This window comes from Silene latifolia, chromosome Y (genome assembly GCF_048544455.1).
Source record: "Silene latifolia isolate original U9 population chromosome Y, ASM4854445v1, whole genome shotgun sequence".
Lineage (NCBI taxonomy): Eukaryota > Viridiplantae > Streptophyta > Magnoliopsida > Caryophyllales > Caryophyllaceae > Silene > Silene latifolia.
In genome coordinates, this window is record NC_133538.1 from 103443605 (window position 1) to 103449390 (window position 5786).

The window sequence follows — 5786 nt, forward strand, 5'->3', positions numbered from 1 at the left end:
AAACACAACACCAATCTACATACGGTCATCAACATCCTAAGGTTGTTTCCTTCAAAGCTCACATCATGAACCTTACTTCATGTTAAATCCCAAAGCAACAACACTCAACCTACCAAGCTTTCAAATCCCAAACATAAACAACAAAGCCAAGTTCTATAACCTTAGTAACATATAAAACTCATACCTTACACAAAGATTCAACCAATCAACCACACTCACTTCATGTCAAACAACTAAGCATAAGAATCACCATGGTATGTCTCATCATACTACCAAAGCTTTTCCAACAACAGAAATTCTCAAAGTAAGGGTTAGGAGTCAACCATAAACAAACTCCTCAAAGCCAAATTATCCAACCAAGATTAACATCCCACAAAAGAAAGAGAACTATCTACAAGGCGTCATGGAAGAAAAAGCAAGAACGAAGGCTAAGCCGGAAAGGTGCAAGAGTAGCTCCCAAGGTGAAACAAAAGAGAGTTTAGAAGAGAAATAAGCATCAAGAAGTAAAGAATAAGGCAAGGTACACAAAGAACGAGAAAGGAATCTTCGGGAAAGTAGAAGCATTCTTTAAAAGGTTGAACAAGTCTTCAATCATCGGCAATAGGCACCAAGACTTGATCACCACACGGGTAAGCTCATGGTTTGTCGATCGAAGGACACAAGAGTTAATTATTGACAATCAACAAACACGTTAGAACCTAACAAAGAGCACTCACAATGCAGACTACCACCTTAGGTCCTTAAGACTGCCCATCTCTCATTCATTATTCAAGGTCAAGTTCGACTTAAGTTTCGGTTACATGTGTGTGCGTCGGGAGCGTTATAGCTCTGATACCAACTGTGACACCCCCGGATTTCTAAGAAAAGAAAATGCAAACTTTGCAGCGGAAAAAAAAAGCAATGTTTTAAAAACTTTGATATTGAAAACCGAGGAGTCACTATATAAACCAAAAGTTGAGTTTAAATAAAGATTTTACAAAAAAAAATAAACCTTAGCTAGGTGAGCGGTATCATAATTCCTAAAGAAAAACACAATTATAAAACTAAGTACGATCATAAACTACAACGAGGAATGTCATTCGTTCTAAGTACAACGCTTGCTAGCTCAGACGTCTTCACCCCCAAGAAGCAATTCTATCACATGTCATTCATGTAAACATAAACGCCACAGTCAGTAGGGAAGTAACTCAAGAATCTCCCAGGCACATTATATCAAAATGAACATAACAAATAACTCAAATAAGGCAAGGCATAATAAATACGGGACACAATTCATTTGAACAAATAAGCATGAGATCATTCATGTTAGAATAATAAGAGAAAGCAAGATAGAATAGCAAATGAGCATGTCATAGGCATATTTAAATAAGTGAAGTAAAGGAAAGAACATAGATATGGTTAGTTAATCACAAGCATGAATTCCAATGAAATGTGACATATGCTACTATCCAAATTACACAAAACTAGTACTTAAGTCATGTGAGATAGATAAACAAGTAGTCAATCATGGCAATACGTATAGTTGAAATTCATAGCCATTACTTTGAAAATCTTCAAACAAACATTGCACGGGACGTGGCTATTAATGTCACATGCGCACTCATGGCTTGCATCTCACCATAAGAACAGCTGAGAACATCAATCCCGCCGATTATATCGCAACTAGAAGGCTTGCATCTCACCTCTAGTGTCCGATAGGACGAAAACTCTTACATTCAACCATATAAGACGTAAACTCTTGTGTAGAAAGACATATGCCAATGACCATATTCAAGAAACACAGTACATTTACTACTCTTAGACTAAATTTTTCCCGGGTAGGACTACGATAATAATACGTTCCTAGTCTAAACCTGGCCAAACTCTCAAAATAAATATTTACCGATTCAACATACGGCGGAACAGCTCGTATCCAAGACTCGATGACTGAACGGAAATCAAGTACCCCAATCGCCAGAACAGCACGAAAGTGGCGGAAAAGACTAAGATAAAACTCACTTGCCAGAACAGCACAAGTGGGCCAAACCCGTACTTGCCAGAATAGCACAAGTAGGGCATAAATATAAGTCAAGCAAGAAGGCATAGCACTATGACATTTTCACAAGAATACGACACATTACAAGTAGTTACGTAGAATAAATCACTCATACTTGAACTATGATGAAAACATGAAAAGGAGCAAGTAACAACACATAAGTGAAATATACTAAACCATTTCATTCTTTTAGGACATGAATAAATATTATGTATCATATATACATATTACTATAGTATAAACAAACGATAGAAAATGAGTTAAATAATATGAAACACTAGGCAAAATGTAAACAAACCCAAACCGAACCACATTTAAGCTTAACAACCAAAATCGATGTTTATCATGTGAATGAGACGTAATAAAGTGGCTCAAATGATAAAAAATTATAAACACACCATAAATAAGCATTAGAGACAAGGTTAATAAGCATACCCATTAAGAAACCAAAACCCCAATTCAAAACAACAAGTTTAGAACTCGATTACAACAAGGGTCAACTTCAAATGATTATAACTCAAGTTCTAGACATGAAAATGAGGTGAAACCAATTGGAGGTAATATATTATCTTCTTACGGTTCTAACGGTAGGTCATAGGCCTAAAACTAACAAGTAACGAAGGAGTTATGGCCATTTTACAAAATCTGGCCAGGCTGAAACCGCAGCCTGCGGTAGTGGCCGAAGCTTGTGGCAATGGGCTGCTTCCCACGACACATACAAACTACATCTTTATCCCCAAATCAATCTTATCTTATCATTACAATACAATTGAATAAGAACATGTAATTAACAAAGAATTTCATATCTATACTTGAGACGGAAATAATTAGTTTACATATCCAAGCAACCAACTTTACCCAATTGTTCTCAACTCAATAGTTCACAAACTAACAATTTCATGACATAATTAAACACAAATATTAAGCATGAACAAGATGGTTTACTCATTAATTAATCCATGTAGCTAACCAATTTATCCATGTAAACACTCATGTAACCAAAAGACTAGAAATTTCTCAAACAACCATAAGATGATTTCATATACAAACTTATTCAACAATAAACATGTAAAACATGTAAAGATTCAGAATTTAAAACTCATATGAGTATACTACAACATATAAACACAAAAAATTGATATAATGTCGAGTAACCTATCATCCTTACCTTTTTGCTCTTCTATGAACACGATTCTGACTCAATACTATCCCGGAATGCTAAAGCTTTATCCTAGAACAAGTTTAAGGCAAAAAGGGTAAGAAAACTCATCTTACAAAAAGATGGATTCTATAAAAGGTATAAAAGATTAGAACTTTCTTACCTAGAAAGATGGAGGGCGAGGAGAGGAAGAGAATGGTGCGGAAATGACTTCATTCGGTATAGAAATGAGCAAGTTATGGTGTTTTTAGTGTTATGGAGGAAATTTGTAACAATGGTGGTTGCTGTTGAAGAAGAGTATGCTAAAATTTTGGGGAAGGAGTTGTTAGGGTTTACTCCATTTTATGAAGAGGAAGGAGTAGGAGGAGAGCCCAATAGTCATACTAGGCCCAAAATCATAAATCGAGCCGGTATACAATAAAAACACGTCCTAAAGCTAGCTATACACTTAAGACGGATATTAATATAATCATTTGTGTTATTATACATATAAAACAACTTTTTAATAAAAAAAGATTTAAAATATAAATAAAATAATAAAATGGCTAATTAAGTTATAATTTCCAATAAGGGAATTTCGCGGGTGTTACAATCATCCCACCTCTTTTAAGAAGTTCCGTTCTCGAAACTTGAAAGTAGAAAATGAAAAGTTATAATGATAAAGTCGGGTCCTTTTAAAATCGACAACCAAAATATTTACAAGAACGAATATCGCAATTCTTCCAAAAACCTTTAAGAAGAGTTTTTTTTTTAAAAGGTGTAACTCTTCTTTCATGGAACGAAATAGCTCTTGTTGTGCACACAAGAACGCAAACTTTCCAAGTCAAAAACAAGCTCAAATAAAAAAAAATTCGCCGATAAGCGTAGAACAAGTTATTAGACGTCTCGATTAACGAATCGTAACATCCCATCAACGTCAAAACCAAATGAAAATGATAATCCACTTAGATTTTCTTTTGAAAAAAGCCAGATTGAAAGTAAAAGATCCATTTTCAAACACTAAAAGAAGTCAAATTTTTGAAAATGTAACATTAAACTTCGACGAAGAATCCAAAATAAACCCAAATTAGTTAGAAATCGAGCAAAATGAAAAGCAACTCAGGCATCACAATCATAAATCACGGTAAAGAAATCTACACACAACAACAAAAAAGGAAATAAACCGAACCTTTAAGTGTAGAGAGCCACGATATGGTGAACAAGGACGTTAAAGAACATAGAGTTTTATAGGCCACTAGCATCAATTTCAAAGGAGGAGCACAACAAAACGAGTAAGAGGGGTATGAACGGTACGACTTATGGTAAAAGAGGAGAGGAAACTAGGAAACAAGCAAATGTCGCACACTCAAATCACAAATAACAACGTCATCCTAAACGGTTCCTAAAAGTTCCTAATAAAATTAATCTCATAACCACATTACCTCCAAGGATTTCCACAAAACGACTTATGCCACTTTACATCTAAGCTATTCCATGAGACAAAGTACTTCCACAAAAACAAGATCAAAACTACTAACAAAGCTATACTCATATCCAACTAGTGTCGAAATACAACACCAATCTGCATACGGCCATCAACATCCTAAGGGTGTTTCCTTCAAAGCTCACATCATGAACCTTACTTCATGTTAAATCCTAAAGCAACAACGCTCAACCTTCCTAGCTTTCAAATCCCAAGCATAAACAACAAAGCCAAGTTCTATAACCTTAGCAACATATACAACTCATACCTTACACAAGGATTACACCAATCAACCACACTCACTTCATGTCAAGCAACTAAGCATAAGAATCACCAAGGTATGTCTCATCACACTACCAAAGCTTTTCCAACAACACAAACTCTCAAAGCAAGGGTTAGGAGTCACCCATAAACAAATTTCTCAAAGCCAAATTATCCAACCAAGATTAACATCCCACAAAAGAAAGAGAACTATCTACAAGGCGTCATGGGAGGAAAAGCAGGAACGAAGGCCAAGCCGGGAGGGTGCAAGATTAGCTCCCAAGGTGAAACTAAAGAGAGTTTAGGACAGAAATAAGCATCAAGAAGTAAAGAATAAGGCAAGGTACACAAAGAACGAGAAAGGAATCTTCGAGAAAGTAGAAGCATTCTTTAAAAGGTTGAACAAATCTTCAATCATCGGCAATAGGCACCAAGACTTGATCACCACACGGGTAAGGTCATGGTTTGTCGATCCAAGGACACAAGTGTTAATTATTGTATCAACAAACACGTTAGAACCTAACAAAGAGCAATCACAATGCAGACTACCACCTTAGGTCCATAATTCTACCCATCTCTCATTCATTATTCAAGGTTAAGTTCGAATTAAGTTTGGGGTATACGTGTGTGCGTCGGGAGCGTTATAGCTCTGATACAAACTATGACACCCCCGGATTTCTAAAATAAGAAAATGCAAACTTTGCAGCGGAAAAAAAAGCTATGTTTTAAAAACTTTGATATTAAAAACCGCGGAGTCACTATATAAACCAAAAGTTGAGTTTAAATAAAGGTTTTATACAAAATAAACCTTAGCTAGGTGAGCGGGATCTTAATTCCTAAATAAAAACACAATTATAAAACTAAGTACG